The sequence below is a fragment of the Fundulus heteroclitus genome, chromosome 16 (assembly GCF_011125445.2).
Source record: "Fundulus heteroclitus isolate FHET01 chromosome 16, MU-UCD_Fhet_4.1, whole genome shotgun sequence".
Lineage (NCBI taxonomy): Eukaryota > Metazoa > Chordata > Actinopteri > Cyprinodontiformes > Fundulidae > Fundulus > Fundulus heteroclitus.
This window is the reverse complement of record NC_046376.1, coordinates 12,492,579-12,520,183: the sequence shown is the minus strand read 5'-3', so window position 1 is coordinate 12,520,183 and position 27,605 is coordinate 12,492,579. Positions and strand designations below refer to the sequence as shown.

The 27,605-nt window shown below is 38.4% G+C and overlaps 1 protein-coding gene across 1 annotated transcript in view; it reads left to right on the top strand.

Annotated features, from left to right (window-relative positions):
• Positions 1 to 27,605, top strand: part of znf385c (zinc finger protein 385C) — a 190,080-nt gene that overhangs the window by 100,958 nt on the left and 61,517 nt on the right. The window lies entirely within an intron of this gene.

Sequence of the window (27,605 nt, the reverse complement as noted above, 5' to 3'; positions counted from 1 at the left end):
CTACTGTTTCTTATCTAAACATAATTTTTCACAGCATAAATGAAAAAAATAGACTTTAGGAGATAAAATACTGTGAAAAAGTATGTTCTTTGTTCATTTTTTGTTTGTTTTTCTCACACCAATCATCAAACAAATCAACCATTACTTTTCCAACAAAGTTAGCCTGAGTTATACAAGCTACAGTTTTTAAATATTGTTGTACTATATTAAAAGGAAAGAAAAAATGGAAACCAAACTGACCCTATGTGAATAAGTAGTTATCCCTAGACATAACTGGTTTGGGCACCGCTAATGGGAACAGCTGCCATCTTCATGAATTATAGTTAAGTCCAAAATTGTTCATAGTCATGGCAGGTTTAGGTGGAAAATCTTTTAATTTCACATGTATGTTTCTTCTGAATGAAGTAATAATAACACTTTGAAGTGGCAATGGGCCTCACCTGATAACGAAATTGTGAAGGCAAATAAAGATTAGGGTGATGGCAAGGAGGCTTTGCATCCTTAAAAAGCTGGAGTTTATCACCAAAGAAGAAGAATCAAATACCAGCTAATAATGTGGTTAAAAAAAAAAAAAAAAAAAAAAAAAAAAAAAAAACTGGCCAGCAAGTTTAAGGAGGCTTTTTATTGCCGTAATCTGAAGAAAGATGTTTCTGTTGATTGTTCAAAAGGCTACAAATAATATTTGATATAGGTTTATTTTAATTAAATGACATGTAAATGTAAATACCACTGTTAATAATAATCATAACTCTTTAACTCATAAGTCTTTTATTTGGCTGTGGAAATATTTGGGCAAAAAATATTTGAAACATTTTCTTAATTGAGCCCAAAAGGTTTTCAAGCATTTTAAGTCTATTTAAGGAAATGCCACAGCTCCTCTTTTAGACTTGTCTCCAGACTTTGGCAAGGCTGCTGCACAATATTCAATTTGTTGTTTTTATTGTTTTCTTTTTTTTAATGATTTTTTAGTTTTTTTTTTTTCTTTTTCCTTCTTTGATCCACTTTGTGTTCTCAGACCGTGAGATGAATACAACTTGAGATGAAAAATGTGATTAATCAACTAATTTGTGATTTAACAAGACATATGTTGGAAGTTCCTTTTCCCATAGATGGTTTAGAATAGCTTCTTGTTTAATACTAAATTAGATCGTCACTTAAAATCTTTTTTGTGTTTATTCTGGTTAGTTTTGTCTGAAATTATTATTTAAAAGGAGCAATAAGCGGCAGTTATTTCTACCTAAATCAATGAAATTTCACTTATCGCTCCTTTAAATTAGTTTGATCTGAAACATTTAAGTGGGGCAAAAAGCTTCCATATGAAGTTACTGCCTATACAGTCCAGAGCTACCTTTTTTTTTAAAACAGCTGTAAGATGCCACGGAGCAAAGTGGGAATTGATCCCAAGCGCAATGTCTCAGCACTTGTCATTGTGTCGGTCTGCAGTCGGTCTATTAATCGCACATTCTTCGAAAAAGAGTCCACAGGTCACTGTGCCTTCATCTCCCACCTTCTATGAGAAGGGATCAGACTGGGGAGCTCAAAGAAAAAAAAATGCAGCTTTAACCTGTGCTTCACTCTTTCAGTCCCTAGTTATAGATGGACAAGTCGTGCATTCAGAATTTAAAAACATTTTGTGGCATTCAACCCCGAAAAATTAATAAACTGTAGACTGGGGAGCTTGGGTAAGACTCAGTCTGCTGCAGAAAACGTGTTGAGATATTGCTAATACACAGCAGAGGTTATGAGACATGTCACACTGTCAGGTTATTGACTTCTCCCTCCTGGGTACCTGTCATTGGAGATTTTCTGGGCATGTCCGGCTAGGAGGAAACCCCAGAGCAGACCCAGAACCCTCTGAAGGGACTAGGCTGGAACGCCTTGGGGCCCAACAGAATAAGCTGGAAGGGTTACTGGGGAGAATATTGTCTGGGTTCCCCTGGTGTACTTATACTCACTGTGGCCTGATCTCGGATAAATGGAAAATGATGGATGAATGGGTTTACAGGGCTTCCAACAATAAAGATACTTTTAAGTATTTGTAATAAAACAGTTCACTGTAGCTGCAGATTGGCACATGCTGTCGCATAATCATGGCAGACTGTGTGTAGCCCTAAACACAAGGTGTCTCTTTGGAGAAAATGCTGTTACACAACACAAATGGTTGTAGGAGAGGAGTTACTAAGAGGTACAGACATCCAATTTATCACGTTTTTCCCAATATAATCTTTAAAGCAAATATCTTAATGGCATATTACCGGCCAACCTCATTACTGTGCATCACCTGAGTGTATTAAATTGGGTCATTCTGTAGGTCAAAATCAAAACTCACCATCAGTGCATGGAATACATTAAAGATTAAGTTGAGTAACAAATGTCGCCGTCATATCGTTTCCGTATGTGCCCTATTGCCCACATATAATGAATTTTAATGATTTTTACAAACGTAGTGTAGATTTTATTAAGTTTATTCGAGACTTTCATCTATTTCTTTTCTCAAGGTAAAGTTATTTGACTAAAAGTTTCCTACTAAGTAAAGTAAAAGATCACAGTCAATATATATATATATATATATATATATATATATATATATATATATATATATATATATATATATATATATTAATTAGAACATCTTAAAAGCTGCTGGAGATTCAAGGTCTTGTATTGCACCTTTAAGTGGCAGTGACATCATTAGAGCTGGAAAGCATATCTGTACAATCAGCTATACCAATTATGATAACAGCGCATCAAGATGGCTAAGCCCTGTTAATATGAAATTAGTAATTAAACTGCTTATCACTCCAGCAGAAACACACACTTCCACAGAAATAAGATTGTGTGTGTGAAGATTGCAGCAACAGCAGGCAGTTATGTTGCAGTTTATTTTTGGTCCCCCTTCAAATAAAATTACAAACAGCTTTACTGATAGTAGTTTTGTTTGTTGGAAAGCCATTTCTTAAGAGTTCTTCTTTTGGCTTTGCACATGTTGCATAATTATATTCTATCAACTAAATTGTTTTTGTAGATAAATAAATGTCACAAAGTACTTTACAGTGTTTAAAACTGACTGAGCAAAGTAAAATAAAAAAAACCTGATCAAGCGAAGAAAACAAATACACACTAAAAAGATCCAGCTTATAAATGAATCAAATAAATATAGAGGATGTAGGAAGGGGTTGCTCCAAAGTCGTCACGTAGCCGGGTGGACCTTAAAGGGTAGAGTTTGCGATTTTTCCTGGACGTTTCCCCCAAGTCCCTTTTTGAATAACTGCACATGTGCAAGACCATCTTTCCTGCTCCTCAGGGGGATCGTGTGAAAAGAAAATCTCCCAAACCCACTCTGGTCTTATTTCTTTCTACTGAGGCCTTCCCCTTCTTGTCATAAATTTGTACGCGGTTAGCTTTTTGCGACTCTCAACCATGTTAAAGTATACGGTGAGAGCAGTGGAGCTACAATGAATGGCTAACGCTGAAGCTAACCACTAAGCTGTCCCGATAAATAAAAAGTAAAAGTGCGCAGCCAACAAGCGGACACTATGAAGGACACTGGCGTTACATGAGCGCGTCAGAATGATTGCAATGTGGGACAACCAATAGGTAAGGTGATACTTCGATGCAAACAGCAGGGATTGGTCAGAGTTTTTACAGGCCTGCAGTTCCCACAGGGATTTAATTTTTTTAACCTACGTTTTGGTCAATACAGTGGTCAATACATTAAGTATTGGCCACTGTCAGGTTAGAAGGACCATTTCACTCAGTATAACAAAAAGTGTTTCTAAACAGGATTACCAACTATTGCTCTAATATTTACAACGGACTTGTTTGTACAACTGCTTTTGTAAATTAAAAACCACATGTTATCCTAATAGGATTTTATTTTATGTAAGATTCTGCCATGTGATCATATACACCCAAAGCTTTTTAATCATCTATATAAAACAATATGCTTTAAAATTGGTATCAAAGCACATCTGAAAGCAGTCTAAACAAAACATTTTCTGTCTCAATTTCTGAATAAGAAAATCTTAAGACATTAAACTAAAACAAGGCTCAAGTTTTAAAAGGCTTGTAAAATCAGTGGCGATGCAGCAATAGTGTGGCGACGTGTGCTTCAGAAAAAAAGGAAATAAAAAGCCCTTTTAAGTATGGATATTTTTAACGCGAGCTGACATTTAAACATTTCAAAACGTTTCCACAGACAGTATGTTTAGTATGCCAAAAGAGCGCAACTCTGATCACATACTATGCTACAAAGTTGTCATCTTTATAAAAAGCAGAAAAAAAAGGCCAACATACCTGGAAGATTATTAATATGCCCCCTTTTTGTTGGCTGTGAGGTCTTTCATGCTTTAACGTTAAATGTCTGCTTTATGTCCACTCAGAATTAAACATAAATAATGTGTGTTTGCAATGTGTAAAATGTGCAGAAAGGCAGAGTGTCAGGTTTGGTGGTGTGAACCCGAAATTAGCCAACACAGAGTACGTAAAAAAAAAAAGACTTATTGAAAATGTTGAATACTGACAGACCAGGAGTTGCAGGCAGAACCAGACTGGACCAGAAGCAGGCTGAGTACACAAGGACTGGGAGCGTCAAGGCAGCAGAGCAAAGGTGAGGTGACGAGCCGATCTGGCAGTGAGTGTGTAGGTGAGGGAGGTATACCAAGGCAGGTGAACAGGTGAGGAGACTTGGAACTGATTGGTGACAGCAGGTGGAACTGGTCTGAGCTGATCACTGGTGGCTGGTGACAGACAGCTGAAGGCTGATGGGGAGTGGAACTAATTAGTCCAAAATGTTCACGACTATGACACAGAGATTAAGCCCTGGATGATTCATATGCACATACATAAACCACAATGTGATTTTACAAGCAGCTGCGATGTTAAACTCAGAGCCAGAAAGGCTAAGAAAATAGAAAAAATAAATAAAAGTAATTTAATGCAGACACATCACTGCAATTGTTTTATTCCTTTTTATTTGATGTAAATATCAATAATAAATCAAAGTACAATCCACAGCCTCTTGGAGAGAGAGCAGATGACTCTGTATCTTTTTTTTTGGCCCGTTGTTGAAAAGGAGAGTTGTTGTAAAGACGCTTCACCTCTCACCCTCAACAGAACTCGTCTGTCTGTCTATTGTCTCAGACATTGACTCACTGTCATTCCCTCTATCTCTTACCCCGACGCTTCTGTCTGTCATTCTGTGCTGTGCTCCCCTCTCCTGCCCAGTGTTAGCCTGTTTCTGTCAAACTGTTTCTTCTCGCCGGCCCCTGCTCCGGCTCTGGCTCTGGCTCTGTCTCTTCCTTTCATTTTATCATACACATAACCACATCTGTCTCTCTGGGTGCACACGCCCCAGGCGCGTTCCTGTTCCCGGCCATTTATGACGAGCTCACTAGCGCAAGGACGCACACACGCACCCTGGTCCACATCAGCATACAGGCACGCTCGCAGTTGTGTGGATAGACAGATGGTTTGCAGGTGTATATATAATATAGTCCGGTTTGACTCTTTTAGGCAAAATGAAACGGTTCAGGCGAGATTCCAGTGTCACTGTTCATTTTGCGGTCTCTTTTTCTTTCTTTTTTCCATCCTGTGAATCGGGATCGGTTCCTGCCAGTGGGCCTTACATTCTCTCTGAGGGTTATGAGTCACATTTTGGATCATTTTATCCTTGCTATTCTTTTTTTCTTTCTTTCTTTCTAGAAGGTCAGTCGGCCTGCATCATTGTATTTTCATTGGCTTTGTATCTTTTTTTAAACTGGAATATGTTTTAAGGGTACATTTTTGCCAATACTGATTCAGAAAAGCTAAAAAGAATAATAAAAAAATAAAAATCAGCCACCGTTATGCCTTCTGATATGACTCATACTTGCACTGTAGTGACACAGTTACGCATGCATACACAGATTTGCACAGTGGTGCCCACACACTGTTGCTATGTAGCTTATTTGTATGTGTGTGTTTGTAATGTGGAGGAGGGGTAGCGGATGCAAATTGTGCTTGGTCCACTAGACCCCTCCCAGTCAGAATGGAGCTGTCTCAGCTTGTCAGTGTTAGACTCGCATGGTATCCTGATCTACCCCGACAGTTAGCCACGGGAAATGATGGGTCATGAAACTGCCCACAGCTCCCCATGTGACCTGGCACACAGGGGTTGGAAGGGTGGATGATGAGGAAGGGGTGACTGATGAGACAAAGAAACAAGAAGGCAAAGAGACAATCCGTGGCCAAAACGTCAGAGGCCGGGACAACAGACAAAAAAAAAAAGGCCTGGCTTTATACTTATGCTGAACTCACTCGGTGGCTCTGGGTGCATACCATGATTTCTGTGGCATTTATCACCGTAAAGATCCGTAGCTTGTGTGGCCCATCATATTTATTCTTTTGTCTGTCCTTTGGTCTCAGCTGAGCTAAAAATATAAATGAAATGATAAAAAAAGACAGAAATGTGCACAAATTACATGAGGTTGATGAATTATTTCCAAACTTTAAAATGTAAAAAAAAAAAAAATATAAAATAACAGAAAGCTCTTTTATTGTCTCATGGTGAGGAAATTACTGCAGGTGAACCTGTATCAAAGAGCAAATTTACCACATAACAAAAATACTGAAGTTATTAATCCTAGAATGCTCAAGAGAATAGAGAAGTTTGCAACTGAGTAAGGAATATTTTTAAAAAGTGCAAAATGTTCATGTACATTCATGCATAACCCCCCCCCCCCCCCCACACACACACACACACACACACACACACAGAAAAAACAGACTATGTACAAGTATAAAAAAAACTTTAAAATATAATATCATTAAATTTATTAGGAGCAGTGATGGATATAAAGTCCAACAGCTGCTGGGAAGAAGGATCTGCGGAAACGCTACTTTGTGCACCTAGGATGGAGCCGTCAGTCACCTTTCTTTAGGTCGAGTGAGGTTTTTGCCAAGGTGGATAAAGTTATGAATAGTTCTAAACACCAGTCAGTTTGGACCCAAAATATTTAAGTGACTGCAAAAAGCTGAAGATAAAGAGGGATTTTATTTTTAGCATCTCTTTGACTCCAAGTCAACATCCAAATTAACAAAAGAAACACTGTAATTAAAGTTCTGGAAAGGCCTTACCAAAGTCTAGAACTATATTCAGTACAAACTCTGTGTGGTTACCTGAAGATGGCTTTTGTCAAGTGATGTCCTCATAATCTTATAGGTGTGGAGACCTTTTGTGAGGCACAATTGTCATACATTCCCACATGAAGGTATATGACATGTCAAAGTAGATCTGATTTCATCCCTAATGTCCCACAGGTTTTTATAATGTAGGCTAACTTCTTTTCACTGGGCTGAAGGGGGTTACTGGTCGGGTAGGGCTGTATCTTCAGCTTGGTGTAATGGCAATTGGAGATTCACCAGCACATACAGGATTTTTCCGCAGCCCAGACCTCACAGACTTTCACTTTTACTGTTCCTTTTAACAGATATTTTCCAGGCCTGCCATCAGGTGTGTCAGGCGCTGTCATATTTTTAGAGAAGAGAAAAATCCCAGTGTTTCCACTATGTCACGCTTGCTGGATAACTCACATTAGATTATTTTCCACTACTCATAAAGTCCTCCCGACTCCCTCAGGATGGAACCACATCTCAAAGCGTTGCTGTTTCTCCTCTTCTACGCTCTTTTTCACCTATTTATATGATACTCTCAACACTCTTGGAGACTGAACTAATTTGTTTCTTGTGTGTTTCTTTTCTCTTAGTGGTTCCCATTTCATCCGTGCAACAGAAGTGGTTTCCACACTAAAGTACAATGCCTTGCAAAAGTAGTCACACCCCTGAAACTTGTCAAACTTTTCTCATAAGAGAGAAAAAAAAAGAACTTGTCACTGTATATTTTGTCAAGTTACAAGCACAGCTATCAATGTATTTTATTGGGATTCTATGTTACTGAACAACAAGGTGTGGCTTAATATTGTTAAGTTGAAAGAAAAGTGTTTTTCAAAAATTTGTAATGCAAAAATGCATTGCATTTGTACAATTTTTTGAAAATCAAGTTTAATTTTACTTCTACATCTGAACTATGCACCAATGAAATACATTTGTAAATGAGAAAATGTATTAAAATTCAAGGGGTATGAATACTTCAGCTAGCATTTACAGATGTGTGCTTTAATGAAAAGGTAACTCTGTGTTCTGGTTTGCCCATCTTATGAATATGGAAATATTCAGTGGCTCTGCTATTCTAAGTCAATCTGACCTACATCATATGGGTTCTTTGTAACTTTCACTTTAATATAATTTGACCTTTTGCTTTGTGTGGGTATTGCCTCTAGCCATATTTATTACATGAAAACCTTTGCTTTCAAGTCTGAATAGCCTTATCTTCACAGTACAAAGCAGCATGCTGCCACTGCCAATGACTCTTTATCAGATTCAACAAGCACAAATACATTCCCTGATTTTATCTCTGTATTATTTATTGAGCCCAAAGATGCACGTTCTTTCAAGGTGAGTACCAAAGCAGAGTGGCAATATTTTTCTCAAATATTTTCTTAACCTGAAAATAGCTACACTTCATACTCTTTTCCTTTTTTTTGTATCCGTCCACACAGAACTGGACTGTACAAACTAACATACCACAGCATTTGCAGACATTAATGTAAATTATCTTCCTTTACAGAACAGTGCGTGTTAATGTGAGCAATCAGGCAAAAACAAGAAAAAAAGCTCTTATGTGCTAATGAATACCCTTAAGCGCCTCAGATGATAATGAGAAGCGGATGGATTTATTGCATCTTGTAGTGGTTGTCTGTAATAGAAGATTATCTTTCATTTAATATCAGTCATTCAATCTAGCTACAGTGACTTCTGGTATTTATGTTTTTCCTTCCACGTAGACTGTACTTTTGCCTACTGAAAAGTGCACAAAAATATGAAGGGAGCCACTGTAAAGCTCTGACCTTTACAAATATCTATAAAAATATGCTAAAACAAGTTGAACAATGCATGTGGAAATAGGTAAAAGCCTTGCACTCAGTTCACTGCTCCTGATTAAATTATTTCTTATAAAGTGGCAATACAAATGAACTTCCAATTTAAGGGACTCACTTTAATTACAGTTCAAAATGTCAAGGCAGTTTCAGTTGTTAAAGAATAAAAGTGGCAGTCTATCATTATTCATCATTTATTGCACAGGGTTGGTCACTGGCCTAAAATAAAGATCGGGATGTAATGATGGAAAAATTTTAGCCTTACTACACAGAGCAGGATAGTCAACATCGATATATTTTCATATTTAACTTGAGTCGGTAAATGTAACATTTTTCTATATACGCCAGGGCCTTGAGATATAGTTCAATGAAACTTCAGAGTTTTTGGTGTGAAATTTAAAACCACATCATATTACTGTGTATTACAGCATATTAAATTACCATCAATGTATTAATAACTTTGCTTTTCACAAAGGAAAGCGGGGAAGTCATTAAACAATGCAAACAGTCTTTTTTAATTTGACTCCCTGAATGTTTTAATATAGTTTAATTAAAATCTGCCGGTTATCTCCTCCCAAATAAATCTGAAACAAAGACTCAAACCTTGTTTTTCTCAGATGGATAATTACAGGTCCAAAGTAAATGTATTTTTCAATTCTAAACACTGATGGATCTATGAGAAACTAAGGCAGGAAGACTGAAATTTAGTGAATATAACATATTTAATCAAAATGTAAATCCCTGTATAGAAACTTCTACTAGCATAGTGTACTAAAATGTGAACAAATGTATTTTTAGTCAAAACATTTTTGTTCTCTGTTCATCGTCTTGGCAATAAATAATTTCTTGTCGTTTCATGTTTATGGTTTATAATGTATAGAGTTTGCCGTCTTTTGGCATCTGTGAACATGGACGACATTCCATGCTTCCTGTCACTTTCTTGGTTTTGCCTCAGAGAGAGCATGTTTGATGTCACCCCACACGTTTTCTATGAAATTAGGAGTCAGGCATCAAGCTAGACAGTCCATTAGATGAATCTTACACCAATCTGGAACCAATAAACTCCTTGCTCTGTGATCTTTTTTGGCCTCCTGTCGTTTCAAAGGCATTTCCTCTAAAGCAAGCAGCAACAATACCTCTTCAAATATCCTGATATATTAAACCTGATCCATGATCCCTGGAATGTGGTTGATAGGTCTGCCAATATACCATGAGAAACATCCCCCGAGCATGACACCTGAACCACCGTGCTTCACAGTGGACTGTGGTTTGCATTCAGTGTTTGAAGATGGCCTGATAAACTGTCTGCCGTTCTTAGACCCGCATGAACAGTCCTGCTTTCATCAAGCCTCAAAATGTGGCTCCATTTGTCTTCATGTCAGGTCAATGTGGTCTTTGGAAAATTGCAATCTGCTCAGCACATATTTTTTTTCCCCCAATAGGACCTTGAACAATCTTCTTGCTGATGCCTTGGCTTCACATCTGCATTTTCTTATAGTTACAGAACTCCCAGGACACGGTAGACGTTCTTTGAGCCCACTGGAATTGATCATTACTCATGTATTTTTCCCCCCTTGCCGTTATTCTATACTTTTGACTGGTAGCTCCTTTTGCTTTTGAGATCATTTTAGCTGTGCAGCCTATCGTTTTCTGGCTTATATTTACTGCTTACAAACTGCATTGCTCCTCCGGACAATGTGTGAGATGACATGTTTCACTCAGTTTCAGACAGAAATGGACCATAACCAGCACGGTTATACAGCATTTGCCACCTGTGTCCGTAAATCAGGGCCACCTGTTTGACATCCGTTTTTTTTTTCTCTCAGAACTAATAATCTGATTGAGTTCTGAACAGCTTTTATTTTGAATATGCTTCTTTCAATTAACCAGTCACTTGCACCGCGTCGGCAGCATGCAAATCACTTCTGCTTTTTCTACAAAAGGTTTGCCATGTTGAAAGTTTCTTGTAATCAGTTGCAGTTTTCACAAACAGTGATTCATTTAGATAGTGATGTTGGGCTGGGATGATTGTGAACACAACGTGGTTGGTTATTTGTGCACCAAATGCAGCTTGTCTGCAAAGAGGAAGAAGAGCCACCTTTAAAACTCGGTCATTCAGAGAGTAACTCTGTTGTTACACCTTAAAATAATCATAGTAATTGTCAAGACATCTATTTCACTTACACTAGGATGGATATATGTAACATTATAACATCTATTATGATTTTTTTTTACAGCTGGGTTCAGGTTACTATTGGGAGTTGTTGCTTCATCTTGGGAGCAGATGCTCTTGTGTTTTCATTTCTTTACCACTTGAGCCACAAAGCATACATCAGGATTTCCACCTGCCTTTTGTTCACCCCAGCCAGCAGCTCTCCTCTCTACACAATCTGTTTCATTCTCCTTCACCTCCTCCTGCATTCCTCTATTCATCTTCCACTTGTGAACTCAGCCAAGGCGACGGAACACATTGATGATTTATTTATGTTAGGAAACCCATCGTACCCTCTCATGACTCTGACGCTTTCTCTCTCTCTCTCTCTCTCTCTCTCTCTCTCTCTCTCGCTCTCTCTCTCTCTTTCTCTTTCTCTCACACACACACACCTTCAGTCTGTCTCTTCGGGTGTTTGTCTATCTGTAAAACTCCATGTGACAGTGATGCTAAATGGGGTGTCCTCTCCACCGTTGTGATGAGATTGAAAGCACACACATACACATATCCTCAAACGTTCACTCTCCGCATTCCTCTTCTGCACTATCATGCTGAGACGATGGCATCTTCCAGCTTTTGGTTAATTCATATGATCTGAGTGTTTGACACTGTCTGCTGCATGTTTTATTTATTTATTTATTTATTTTCTTTGAGAGCATCTTATTAGCACCCAGTGCGTCGAGCAGCTTAAAGCAACAAGATTATGTTCCCAAACATAAAACATTTGGGTAGCAAACAGCTGTTGGCACTTTTAGTTCCTTTTACTTTATGAAATAAAAAATATCAACTACTAACATCTTTGAGTTGTTTTTAGACTCGTTTTCAAAGCGGTTTACACAGCTTTCTTTCCCAGCAGCTGTTAATCACACACTTCCTGATCTTTTTCCCACATAAGCGTTTTTGTCATTGTTTCACTACTTTAATCACAATTAGGTCTGCAAAATATATTTAATCACAACTGTCAACACACTATTAGTGTGTACATTATCCCACATACAAAGAACTGCTGGGATGCAATATTTAAGATACTGTAAGTATCATGCATTTATACTCTATATTTGAGCAGTTGGATGGATTTAAAATCCCCTAATACCCCTACCTTGTGTATATTTTTAGTAGCAGAGATGCTAAGGTTTATGAGAAGATATAGTTATAAAGGGTAGTTATAAAATGAGTCAGGACAATGTGGGTTAGTCACAATCCAATTCACCACCGCAGTTTCAGCAACGGAATAGCAATAAAGTTTTGTCCAGATATCACACAGTACTGAAAGCAAATTTAATATTCTTTATATGAATATTTCAAAGAAGGCATGTTGATCCACTCCTTTGACGTTGCTTCTTGTGAATGCAACCTTGTAACTCAGCCTCCCAGCAAATATTTGGTAACACTAGAAAAGCCTAAAGTATAGATCTCCCAGTCAGGACTTTCTCTTCCAATGCAGCGTCACAGTCTGATTCCTAATTAGAAGAAATAAAATCAATGCTTTGAATATTTGCCTTTAAATTAGGTATCTTTAAAATCAAATAACACACTATGTTTAATCAGTATTACAATTCACTCACCTGTATACTTCTGGCCTCTGCAGTTTCCCGTAATCTTCCCATCCTTATTTTCCCTGTCAGCAACAAATATTTTGTCAGTACCAGATTTTCTACAGGTTTATCTAGAGCAGTTTTCTATTTTGTTACAATGATCTACTGACACAGTGGTGTTTTTGAAGCATGCATAGCTATATCCTTTTTTCTAAATGTACAGTCGTATTCAATGAATTAGAATATGCATTTCTAAGAGGCTTATTTGTCAGTTTCAAAGTACCTTTAGAAAAAAAACTTTTAAGCGGGTATTGACCTTTCAATAAGCCCCAATTTCTGCATGAAATATTTAGCTTTTTGATGCAATGTTCTAATCTTAAATGCAGTGTTTTTATTAAACCGATGTCTTGCTTTGGTGTACTTTAGCGCAAGCTAATAATGGGGGCTAGCTGAAATTGCTAAAGTGAGGCAACTGGGTATATTTTATTTTAAGCAAGTTTTTATATTTTGTTAAAGATTTGTATTTCTGGATGATCACAATGTTATTGTTGTTGTTTTAGTTTTTTTATTTTATTTTGCTTTTTTTTTGAAAATGTGAGATGGGCCTCTGTGGTCTTTATTAGTCAGCCCTGGATTTTGCTTTGAAACTCTCCCACTGATGCTATGTTTACCCTGTTGCTTTCTTTTGTTGGATCATTAACCTTGACAAGGCAAATGAGGTCCGCATTGTCCATGATGTTGTTCTCGGTTCTTTTGTAACCTCCTGGATGAGTGGTTGATGCTCTCTTAGAGTAATGTTTGTAGGCCGACCAGTCCTGGGATGCTTTTCCACTGTACCATGTTTTCTCAATCTATGGATAATGACTCTGTGCTTTGCTGCCTTATCAAAGCCTAAATGTGATTGTAACTTTTTCTTGACTGATGGATATCAAAAACTTGATTTATTATTATTTTTTATTTCATTAGAACGGGGCACAAGATGTTGCTTTTGAGATGTTTTAGCCTACTTCATGTTGTCAGATGGGTTCTATTAAAGTGATTTCTTAATTCTACCGGTCTGGCAGTAATCAGGCCTTAGTTATTCAAATTATACCAAGGACATTTTTAATCAGTTAGTTCATGATTTAGAAAGAACAGATATACTTTTTTTCATACCCACTCGGCAGCTAAAGTGCTGAATGACAATTACGTTTTAGCTCACGTTATCATGAAAAAGCAACGTCCTGACAACCACTTTAGGTTTTACCCTGCTCCTGCAACAGCACCATCCAAACCCTGAAGAAATTCCTGCAGCAAAGGTTTAATTTTGTGTTCTACTGTTTACCCCTTGATGACAAAAGCTTGGTTTATACTTTTTTTAAGATACAATGAGAGTCTCTAGAGGTGGTGATGTGGAATTTAGTGTCTAACATCGACACCTGCCTTACCTGTCAAGCCCATTTTTAAATTACACCAGGTCCACACAGTCAACCCACTCATTGGCCCCCGGGTCCTCCTGTCAGTCAGGTAGCCGGCCATCCAGTTACGCTCTTAAGGTGTTCCCTTCCAGTGATCTCCCATTCATTTGTTTGTTTGTTAGAGTTTACAGAAGAGCGATTTTAAACCTAGAGAAAGGTGGTAATGAGAGGAAAGAAAAAGTGGCACTAAAGTCAGTTAATTGACAGGATTGAAAATGAGGCAGAAAATGAGGGGGGCTGTCAAATTTGAAGTTTGGGAGCTTAGTGTCCCCATTTGAAAGTAAAGAGAGCGTGTGAGAGGAGTCGAGGCAGAGAAAATCTGAGCACTAAGATGGAAGGCACTGGAGTACTGTTTGTGGGCGATGTGGTTGCCGGATGAAATAGTTAACAGGAAAAGAAAATTGTTAGTTTAGAGAAACCATTAGGAAGAAAGATGGATGGCTGTTTGCCTCTTCAGCCGAGGTGCCTGTCATTACCTACCGAGCTTCGGCAGCAAGTTGAGTCAGCTCTAATGAGGAGGCCGGTGGCTTGAAGCTGAAGAGACAGGGTGAGCTTTCCCTCTTTTCTTGTCCATAAATTAGCCTGTCATTCAAGGCTTCCTGCCATGTGCTTTTGGTTAGAAAAATAAATGCAAAGACGTTTGAATTTGTCAAAAGTTCCTTTATGGTAGACCTGGGCTGAAATATTGAAAAGAATTATACTGGTCTTATTTCAAAATGACTAATAAACTATAGTTACAAATATAACTTTAATTTAGCTTTCTGGGGAGTCTATCATCATGCATTACCACCACTAAACTGTTCAGACGGAGATTCAAATGGATTTCACAAAGGTCTCAGTTATAGCGGCTTTCTGTTGTCCTTTTGCATTAACAAATATTTCAAGTATTTTATTAACACGCACAGTCCACACATATTCTTTTTGTGGTTCCTTCACATGGCAGACAGTTCCCAGAAAGGAAGAAAACAATATTTTTAAAATAGGTTCTAGACAATGTAATTTTTGTTTTTGCAGTTCCATTGATGTCTATATTCTAAATCAAAAACAGATAGATGGTGGCTGGACTCCTTATGTTATCTCACAAATTCTTTACAGACGCATCATTTTTTTCTTATTCAGCTAGAAAAAGACTGAGGACAATAAACATTATGAGTCTATTGCTTTAAGATTTTAAGTAAACCACTGTGACTGTTCCTCATGAAGGCTCCATGCTGTGTGTTTGCATTATTATGCAAATTATGTGAATTTAAACAAAATAGGAGCAAAACATAAAGTAGAATTATGATAATGTCCATCAAAACATAACGTCACCATAGAGTCTTACATAGTTTCCAAAATAACAACAAGTGAACATACCAGTCTAGGTTGCCCAGTCGCCACAGAGAATTAGCAGCTCAGCAAAGGTTACCTTTTCCTTGTTGTGGCTCATAAATGTACCTCTGCACCCCTTTAATGTGTCCTAACAAAAGTGTTAATGTTCTCCTTATCGCTCCCCGTCTGTCTTTGTATAAATCCTCATGATATTCTCAATTAAAACGGCTTTAGTAAGCCTGGCTATGTTGACTGCAGGAAGCCCTTATGGTGCTGTCTTTAGTCCTGGTGTTACCCTCGCTATTCTCTAATTGAAGGAACCACGGATTCTGCTCTCAAGCACAAAATCCCGAAGGAGGATTTCTGGCTTTCAGTTTGAGTCATTAATACAAAGTATGTTGTGGTTATGCACCAGGACACTGACCTTAAACTCCTTTATGCTTGAAAAGCCTCCAGTGTGGTTAGATTAAATCAGTTCAGCAAAGAAAAGTGGACCAGAATTTCTCCATAATGATGTAAAAGTCTGACTGTCAGTTATTGCTGATGCTTAATGGGAGTTGCTGCCGTCAGCAGTGGCTCAACCAGCACTTTGGCTTGGCGGGGGTTACTTTTTATTATATAGGGCCAGTTTGGTTTTCATAGCTTTTTTCTGTTGAAAAATTAAATCATATGTATATTGCACTTTTTTTATTCACACTTGTTATATTTGTTGGATATTAAAATGTATTTAAATATTGTTTAAATATGACAAAAAGCTGAAACAACCACAAGCTCCTTGCAAAACATAAATTCCCTTCTCTTGTTTAATAAGCATATTGGACTGTTTTATATTGTAATTTTGAATTGGCACATAACTTTATTTTCTCGGCTTAACATTTTACATTTTTTTTAGTAGATCATTTACTTAAAGATGACAAACAAAAATAACTGAATCCACTTGAAATATGCTATTCTAAAATATAGAAATACATAGGTCCCACATTGACATTCAGTTTAGTGTTAAAACATTGCTTGCACACCTTAAGGAATTATTGCAACTGGCAGGTATGAAATGTGGCCCCAATAAGGGGCTGCGTGCCCAAGCAGTAGAAAGGATTATAAAACCCCTCAAGAAGGTAATTCAGCATGAAGTGTAGCAAAGGATTTTTGGTTGTTTCCAACCAGCTTTATTAATATTTCAGAGTCTTGACAAAATATTAAATGCTGGAGGAGATGTGTATAACTAAGAATATGCACGACAAATTTGAAATATTTTAAAATGGAAAGAAGGAGAAGGACTAGGTGGGAGTTAGCTATACATTTGAAGGGGAATTTCTCATTGGCTTTGTAATAATTCAGAAAAGACCAGTAAGCTGAAGAAAATAGACAACATCCCAGGTACTGAATTGCATAGTCTGCAAAATTTGAATCTGTCATGTGCTATATGAGAAAGCTTAAACGTGATGGCTGGAGAATATTACATAGTCAAAACTGCACGGTAGATGTTAAGCTGCTATAAAAATCCAAGGACATTCAATAAAACGAAAAATGTTGACATTCGAAAGCTGTCCTCCCACGATTAGTGGATTTCTTGGTTATATCTACAAAAGCCCAACAATTACAGCCTTTTAATTTTCTTTTTTAATTTTTTTTTTAGCCATGATTTGCAAAGCCTGGATGTTCAGGGGTGAAATTAATTCAAGATTATGTTTAAAAGGGGTCAAATTGTAGGCTGTGTTTTTTTTTCTTAAAAAAAAAAAACATTTGAATGAATACACATCCAAGTTTTGTTCCAGCAGCAGCACTCTTGCAGCTCTACTCACCTTCTGAACCTATTTCCATTCAGTATTTTTTTGCTTTATTGGAGGCTTTTTACATTTGAAAATATTGATTTTTATTGCAAAAATACCAGCATCATGTCACCTTTTTACATACTCATGTATTATTGTTACACAAAAGCTAGACACTAGTAGGCTCTTTTGAGCCTTTGTGTCTTTAGGTGAGGGGGTGGACATGGGGAAAACAGAAAAAAGATGCAAAGATGCCCAAAAGCCATGTCTAAGAAGATGTCACAAGGTATTAGTGCAGCATGACACAATACATCTCCATCACCATCTCAGGTGAAGGCAAAAATCTCCATGTTTTATGTTTCATCATATATCCCACCTCCATAAAGTCATAATTATCCCACTTTTCTTACAACAAACCCACCAGTTCTATCAAGTTCTATCCTGTTCCAAGGATCTCAGTGACTTGCACAAGTATTAACACCCCTTAAACTTTCTCACAACCTGCCTCATGATCACCACAAACATCATTTCATTTGGGTCTTATGTGTTACATCACCTAAAATTAGTGCATAATTGTGTAGTGCAAGAAAAAAATATGTACTCTTGAATAAAATTCACAAATCTTTGGCATGTGTTTTCAGCTCAGCATGCTTTTGCTTGGATTGATCATTCCATGGAAAAGTACAGAAAAAAACCCCATCGTGTGCAAATAATACATTTTCATTAAACCTTAGAGTGACAGCTTGACCTTCTCTTCTTTCCAGGGTCTGTCACTCATCACCATAGATACTTGGCTCACAGCAACTCACACAACTTATTAATGGTCCACCACTCTCAACTTTAGATTCAGTGTCCTCCATTTAAACAGAGAAACGGCTTGTTGGGTAATGTTATCTGCATATACTTATGTAATATGTTTTTTTTCTGAACTGGTGCTGAACAAAGACACAATACTGGACTAAAAAATGGTAGTTCAGCATAAGATATAAAAAATATTTTTTATTAATGTTATGTGTGCACTGCAATATAAAAGAAATAGTTCTAATAATTTACAAAATGATTTTTTTCTAAAGCTATAATGCAGAGAAGGACATTATATACGGTCCTTTCTTAATCCTTCGAGGTTTGATAGCAAATAAATGTTAAAAAAAGATTGCTTTATAAGCAACATCTGCAAAATTAGTTAGAAATTGTAATGATCTGTGTGTTTGGAGTAGGAACCAAGTGCAGACAAGGATGCTGGATCAGTATTGGTATGTTTTTTAATAATAAAATAAAGAACACGACAGAAAGAAGAGGCTGAGTAACAGGCAGAAAAAGAGAGATTTTAACAGGAGGATTCAGTAAAGGACAACAGCCAGAAGAGAACTTAAATACCGAGGGAAGTGTGGAGAACGTCAAAGGGAGCAGGTGTGTTTATTAGGGGATTATGTGCAGTTGAGGTGGAAGGAAACATGAAGAAGGAAGAGACAATTTAACATGTATGGAGCTGAACTAAGACACAAAGAAGCTATCAAACCAAGGGAAAAAGTTTAATCAAGATTGAAATAAATCTAAATGTAGTTTCAGTAAACAGAACACAAGAGTAAACTAAAACATTACACAGGAATGAACTAATATGGCAACACATTTGACAGGAATACCGTAATATAAATTGAATGGGACGAGATCTTAACAACATAAATAAACAACTAAATAATGATTGAAACATACAGAGGAAAACCAAATTACCAAAATACATATGGAATATAACGCTAATATCTATTGGTCCTGGACTCAACTTTTTTTTCTTGCCCAAAATGTTTCATAAATAGGCTTCATATGATCTTATTTTACCAACATGTTTCTTGTGGCTGGAAGTAACACAAATGTTTTAGAGCAAACTAGTCCCAACTTGAATTTGATTAAAAAAAGACAGAATACATTAACGAGCGACAACCTTCCTTTTTCTTTTTTCAACTTGGAAAAACAAGCAAAAAAAAAAAAAAACACACTACATATATTTGTGCACTTAATGTCTGTATGCTGTGAACGCTGTAACTAAAGTCAAATTCCTTTATTGTGAACCATCTCCCTACCATCAAGATAACTGTGATGCAAAGGAAACATCAATTAAAAAAGTAAATTGCTTATTACAAAGTATATAAATGATTTCTGAAATGCCATCTTTAATAAAAGGGAAGTTTTTTTTTACATTGTTTTATTATCTTTTAGAAGACCCTCGTCTCATTTCCCTAAAGAAACATTGAGGTTGAATTAAAGCAATTTTGAATCTAAACCTGAAATATTTCTGTCCTTCCTATATTAAACATTATGGTCAGATTTTTATCAGAAAGTTTCACGTGTGATATTAGTCAACCTTCTGATTTTTGACAGTCATGAACCACATCTCCTGCTTAAGTAGAACCGGCAATCACATGCAAGTCATAAAAACAGGGCCAAATGTGCCCAAATATGAATAATGCTCCAGCATGTGGGATGAACAGCAATTTAACAAAAAGGGATGCAGGAGTTCTATCTGGCAGCTCCAAATTTCCTTTATATGAAATGCCCATAGGCCACCTTTGAAAAACTATTATTTTTTTTAGTGCTAGAGTACATGAAATGTTTACCCACGTTTTATAAGAGCAGGATTTCCGAGGCTTTACATACTCAGCAGTCCATCTATAGAATCACAACAGAGCAGTGGGACTTTGACTGTGCCTATTTTCCTCAAACTTTATGAGAACAAACATCTGTAACCATGGTGACTATATCCAAAAAGGGTGACAGCTGAAGCCTGAAAGTGCTTTGGGGAAATTCAAATTGCAGACTTAAGTGGCTTAACTTTTTAGGGTTCTGGTTGATGAAAGTGAAGAAAAGGAAAATGACAGAAAATTAACCATAACTACTGTAAACGGAAACACACTGAGTCGAAGACTCAAACAGAATCAAAACGATTGTTGGACTTTTATTTAGCTCACATTTGAAGATGGTATCCAGCAGTGTATTATTATTATTACTAACAAATATACGCTGGCAATAAAAACACAGATAGGATTGGAGTTTTCGAAGATTTCATCAAAAAGCACACTTTACAAAAGAAAAAGACAATTATGCTGTCTGCTTAGTTGGGTTTGTAGGATTGCAAGAGGCACAAGAATCAGGCTGCTCGGCAGGAATTGGGAACCACTAATGTAGATGAGGGACCTTTGTTCGTAAATACCGACATTTTTATGTTTTGACCCAAAAAGATCACCATGATCGACAAATTGTTAAGTATTCCCGGACAGAAATCTTTGTCACTCTTGGAAGAAAGTAAGAGGCTTAAATGTTGAAAACAACTTTGTTTTTTACTTTTACGTGTAGTGGGGTGTAGTACACTTGGGGAAGGAGCGCAACACTGCCCTCTAGAGTCTAGGAGAAAGGTGCTACTTCAGAAGAAGAGTCGCACAGAGTATAAATGCTGCGGATGTTGTGCCCACACGTCTCATTTCCAGTGGATTGTACGCGCGCGCGTCAAGCATTAAGCGACCTTAAGCTAGATTGATATTGTGTAGCAGTCCTGGTTTAGTTATATACATTATCATACATTTGGGGAAAGGAGGGATATTCAGCAGAGCTTTCCAAGCTGATTGGGTAAAACAAGAGCTACCAAAGTTTGATTTTAGTCAATTATGGTAGGTAAAAAAAAAGGTACAAACATCACTGCTATCCATAAATGCACAAAGTACTTCTTGCTGTTCTTATTTGAAAGACGATATTGTTGATGTGCTAGCAGCTGCTACGTGTGCATCCTCCTGTGATGCAATATTTATTTTGTTTTGGCTTTAGCCTTGCTTTTGTTACAGCTGTATAATGATTTTTTTTATTACTTCAGCTGGTACAAATCTGTATTCTTATTATAAAATGTTCAGTCCGATTGTGTTCCATGTATATTTCCCACTCATTAAAAACGTCATATTTGCTTGTAACACCACAAATATCTGAAGCTTATTTGACGATACAGTCACATGCCACGCACAGTCCAAACTCAACTTCGGCTTATCTGAAAATACTTTCTCAGTGGATCATTATTCTTTCATCTGGTAGTGACTGAAATAATCATTATCCTTTATGCTGTGTTACAGATGCATACTTGGACATGTTAAGACTGGTCTAATTTCAAACCAGTTTGTCTGATGATTATTTTCAACGGTTGAGGGCAAACCTTCCTGAAATCCTTGCAGTGTTCTCATTTAGGTGTAGAGGTAGGGTAGGACTGCTGTCATGTCAGTAATAGATTTATCTCTACACCATCTCCAGTTGCTCAGAAAGAATTGTTGCAATTGGCTTGACTTGATAAATAACTTTTGGCTGAGTCATTAAAACTACTGTATACCTGTCTACAATCCAGTCTTGTCTACATGACTGGATTGTCATGTAGACTAACAACTTACTCTTGTTATAAAATATTATGATTTTACATAATAAAATATGCTGTTTACAAGTATACCCTATTCTTTAATTGTGTGAATAATGTATTGTGGGAATTGTGTTGGAATCCCCACAATACATGTAAAGTGTCTCTTGCAGGGCAAATATGAGCATGAAGCATGTGGGAACGTGAGCTTTCACATCTGAGATAATATAAAGGGTTATTGTCACATCGGTCCCTTCATCTTTCAAAGGTTATGGGGGTGACCTAAACAAATGCACTCAGATAACTTATGCTGGCATTTTTTTTTCTGAATTGACTAACAGAATCCGCCCTAAAGGCAATGCAGTGCTTGGTGTTACAGCATATGTTTTGTTTCCAACCGTCTCTGGCTGTTCTCCCTGCTCTGTTGTTTGCTGCGCTTTATGGAAACACGTTTTCTTTAGAAGTCCCTTTAACGGGCACGGCTGGTTATCTCAGTCCAGACGTTTGAGATTAAAGTATAGTCAGTAGCTTCGGCAGGGGATGTGGGACATGTTACAACAAAGCTGCTTCCATATAGTGGGTAAGCATATGAGGCTTTTCAACACCACGCCAACTGCCCATGCTGAGATCGTTCGGATCCCTCCATCCCTTAAAACCTTTTTTTTTTCTTCGGGGGGACCAATTGTCTATAAAATACTGAAGTTTAATGTTCTGCTACACACAGAGATCTTGGTAAAAGTGGCTGCTTTGGGAGTGATTCTATCCAGCATAGCTACAGGTGCTACTCCTTCAGTAGCAGAATAGCAGGAGTGAGTTAGTGGTTGTTTTTTATTCTACAGATTCTTCTGTGCTAATCATCCATGAGCTGTAAAACATCCTCCTTCCTGCTATACAAATAAACTTGACTTAACCATTAGCAGCTATCACCATTAAGTTGTGTTTTAAATTTAGCAATTCTGTCCTACTACCAGACCACTGCGCTTCTGTACAGCCTTTAATGGCCACACACTGATAGCCTCATGGTTCACTAAAGTGAATCATGTACATTACATTATTGTATTATAAAATATTTTTTTTCTTTATTTATCATAAACCCTGAAAGTCTTTAGCACTTCTTAAATAACATAGTTGACCCTTTTTGCTATGGTTGTAAATTGGTTTTATTAAATATCCTGACCAAAACTCATGTCACTTCTATATTGTTTTTAAAAAGCTATAAAATATAAAATCAAGAATCTGAAGTATTTAACACAGTCTTGGTTGATAGACTAAGTTAAGACTACTCTACTAGAGCATCTTTTGAATGTCCACTTTGTTAATTAATGACACACTCTTCAGTACCATGGACAGTAACACCCTAGAAGACAAATTAGATTTTTTTTGATAGACTGCTGATGTCCACTGTGGGCACTAAGCCCTGGGGGAATTTACCCCATAATTCCACATCCTCCAATCCTGTACGTGCCCATTCTGCTCCAGACCGCCTCTGTGAGTCTGTGAAAAGCAAAGCCTACTACATCCGTGGTTACTCCGTCTAAATCCTCCCTGAAGTGTCTTGGAGCCCGAGGAGAGCATGACCGATCACCGTCGTTACAAGCAGAATGCAAATCTATTTGGAGAGGTTTACCATATTTCAGATTAAATGTTAAAAAGAAAAATCTGCTTCCTTATATAGCGCTAAAAGAGTTGTTTGCATCCCATTTTGAAATAAAAGTTAATTTTATTGTGAACGTCAAAAAATGTATTTAATTTGTGGTTAACAATCTCTAGTTGCCACTTAAATTTAAACAAACCGGGGGTTGATGACGTTCTTTTTCCTGTTTGCTATGACTGCAATTGTGAAGCTTGGGCCTGCCGGACCCCGACGGACCGGAATGGAGCAGAAAATTGGAGTTGTTCCGTATTTTGACAGTATTTCCGTTCCGTATTTTTGTTTTTGTCAGGTATCTAATTTTCAAGTAAGCCTATTCTATTTTTTTTAGGCTCCATCCGAAAATGTCTAAATTACAGTTCCTAGCTACTGTTCCTAGCTCCTCATCCTTGACCTTTCATGGGGTCAACGGTAAGAACACTATTGTGGGTAAAAAAGTAAGCTTTGGACTGCTGTGTGGATTTCAGACAGTCTTTAACTCATACACCGTTATGCGATGGAAACGCACGTGGATGATTCTAGTCATATCCGGGCCTACAGCCTTCCGAAAATGAACTACAAAGTGAGCGCTCTCTGCTCTCCGGCCATTTTCATTCATTTCCGTGCGGTGGGCTGTACTTATCCGGCATGTCATGCAAAGGATTGTGGGATTTCTTAAGCTCGTTAGTGCCCGTAAGGGACATCGGGAGGTTCATATGCTAAACTAGCTGAGAGAGGAAGGAAACAGACTCCTTTTCCTACCTCCTTCCTCACTGACTGCACTATTCGGACCGCACTTATCATGGCGACCGCTGGCGCATTTCTGCATATCCGCATATCCTAGCTTTAAGTTTTGTATGATTAAAAGAGCAGCTCCAAAAAAAGCTATCACGAGAAAATGGGATTATGATAATGGCCAAAAAGAATACATTTTGCAAAACAGCAAACAGGTTACCTAAACAATGCAGCTCACTGTATGATTAGGATTAGGTACCAAAACTAACCAATTTAACTGCAGCTGCCTCTATCATATTAGAAGAGACTGACATAATCTACATTACAGCAGCGCCACCAGTAATAAAGTGGATTAAAGTGTTGTAGTCAGTAAAATGTAAAAAAAAAAACAAAAAAAAAAACACTTTTGAATGTAGACTTGTAGCTAAACATTGTTGATATTTTCACATCTTCACTGTCTTTCCTGGGCACAATTTAGTCAGCTAGCAATTTTTTAACATAAACAGTTTGCGCTGATGTGCAGCTGTATTCGTCCTCTGTCCTTCGAACAAATAGGCTAGAACAAATCTCTTTGGCTCAGGCTCACCGATGTCAGGCCTGGAGTTGTTCCCGTGTTTCTAATTAGCCCTGGCTCCGACATGCCAGCCCGCAGGCCGATGGCTGGCATGAGGCAGCGGGACAGCCCAGCTGCCCCTGCGTCCCTTGCTCTGCCTCGGGGAGAGAGATTTCTGGGACCGCTGCTGCCTCTGAAACCTGGATCGGAGGAGAAAGGCGGCTCACGCCTCACGTAACACTCTGTCAGAGGCGATATTTCATGGTTTAAAAGGAACTCTCCATCAGCAGTCTGATCATTACAACCTGTCCCCGCTGACGTGCTCCACTTTCACACTTTGTAGTGTATCTGCAGTCTGAGGTACATGATAACAAACCGGCTGGAAACAAGCATTGTGCATTGATTAGCAGTAGACAAGTGTGAAATCAGGCAGAGGCAGGTGAGACACATTGGACACAAAGAATTCAGATGCAATAGAAAGCCTTTCCTCTCCAATGACGGCATCAGCACAGCAGCTGGCATTTTTGCAAAACCAGCAAATGTAGGAAAATAGAAAATGTGGAGTGTTGAATTTGAGGGGGCACAAATATAGATGGATATGCAGTTTGAAGAGAGGGTGGGCAACAGAACGAGAAGGAGTCCATAAAGCCGGGCCTCAGTGGGGGAAAGAAGTGAGTTTTGTGGCAAAGAGAGAGCAGTTAATAGCGTAATTAGGTTACTGATGACACCCTGGATGATGTGTTTGGGTCTGATTCCAAGATAGGTTCCCTTGCCAAAGTATTCATACTGCTTAAAAACTTGTACTTTCTGTCATGGTGCAACCACAAACACAACTCCCCCCTCAGCCTCCTCAGTTTCAAGGGTTTTTTCAGCCTCTAACCAGTTTTCTTTCATATTGTGTTAATATATGCACAGCAGTTGCAATTTGAATATTGAGAAAACAGCTTTATTAAAACACCTTTGGTCTTCATCAAGATGACCCTAAAATGCACTGCTCTGTAAGTAAAGTGCCTTTCTTAGTATTCCAAGTGATGCTGGAGTCGTCACATTGTCAGTTTTTCCCCCGTCTACTCGCCATGGAAGGAAATTCATCTGTGGCAGAAACTACAAGATTCCACTTGGAAAAGCCCTTTATTTACTGTAGATCTGTCTCGTTCCCAACAGCACTGACTAGCTTCTCTGTTCCTGTTTAACGTAAAGCGTCTCCACAGCATGGCGCTGCCACCATGATGTTTCACATGGGCCTTTTGGGTTGTTTTGTTTTTTCATCATATTGTGGGGCAAACTCAGAACAATACTTGCCATGTTTTTTTTTTTTTAGTTTTTACAGCAATGCCTTTAGTTTTGTCACTCTTCCATAAAATGCAGAGTTGTGGAGTGCATGACTAATAGTTGTTCTGTGAGCCCATCCTTCCACCTCAGCTGTGAATTGGTGCAGCTCCTTCCATAAGCTTCTTGACTTTTTGGTTCGGGTTTGCAGTTGTGCCATAGCAGATCCAACTGCAGGCGATTCCCTGTCCTCTGTCAGACGTTTAAATGACGGGTTGTTGTTTTCATAATAATCCTTGCTTTTAACTTTTTCACAACTTTGTCATATTTCTTACTCTTCGTCATGCTGTTTGTTCACTAACATTCTCCAACAAACCTATGTCCCTCAAAAAACATCTGGATTATTACTGAGATTAAATTACAAGCAGGATTCTGAAGAAGTGTGCCCTGCATTTCATTTAAGAGCGTCAAAGTAGAGGGGGGGGGGGTGATACAAATGCCTGCCTTTTCAGATTCTTCTCTGTAAAAAATGTTAAAAACATCATGTTTTTTCTCCCACTTTACAAGTATCTCAGTAAAAAAAAAAAACAGCACTGCAGTTTGTGGCCGTGACCAGTGTTATGGGCGTGTGATTACTTTCCTAAGGCACTGGGATTTTATACAAACGCACAAACCCTTCGGACTAATTTGTTAGGAGCAAGCTCCTTAAACGACTGAGCCAGTTCCAAACACTAGAATATTTTGTCAGTTTCACCGAAAAGATCCAAGAAGGGAACACTCTAAGGAGTAGCAAGCTGGCAAGAGAGATGGCTGTGAGAAACCATCACAGGCAGCCACTGTCACTTACACTGGCATGCACACAAGGCAGAGAAGTGCGCAAAAATCATCTTTTTTAGGAGCCCAAACGGAATGCTATCTCAGAAAATAACATGTTCACCCCCGGTATGTTCAACATTCCTTGGTGATGTTTCTGTCGCCACAGACCTGCACTTTTTCCCCCCTTTGAACGAACATAAGGATGCATGAAGTCTATACAATGCAGAGGGCTAGTCTGTTACCCAAGTCGGTCAGGTTTGACGAAGGCGAGAAAAGAATAGCAGCCACGTTATAGGGGCTTACTGACTTGAAGAGGTAGGGCGGAGAAGAAGAGATGACAAGGAGAGTCCGAGGAAAGAGAGCGAGAAGAGGAACAGTCAATTACGCTAAGCTTCTCTGCAACCAACCCATTCCTCGCCTCCTTCAGGCAAAGCGGAGCAGCGCCACTTGCGTGCGGATTTTGACTTGAGAAGAACGCGCATCGGGTTGGATATTTCGAGTGGATTTGGTGAAAACACACGAGAGAAAGGGATATTCATCGCAAGAGAAGGGAGGAGGTCGCCAAACGCGGCTCTGGCATATCTCAAGTCTGCGCGACTGTAGGAAGTCTCCGGGTCGCACCTGCGCGCCGTGCGTGTCCCGACTCCCTGGGGATAAAAGTGCGTAAAAATTTTCACACCGACTTTTACGCAAGGTGACACGCCGAGCAGGAGACACTCGGACACGCTTCTGGAAGAACAATGCTGATCGGTAAGTGTTGAGCACCTTGTGACCGAGCTGAGACAGAGATCCATACAGACCAATGTGTGAGAAAAGAACCGGTATTGCCGCCGCTTTCAGCCGCCGTGGCGGCGGCGCCGAGACTAGAGCCAGTTATCCCCCAAAAAGTGTCTGGAAATGAAAAAAGGAGGGTTCTGCAAATTGATCTTACAGTGTACAGAGTCGGATCGAGTCATTAATGA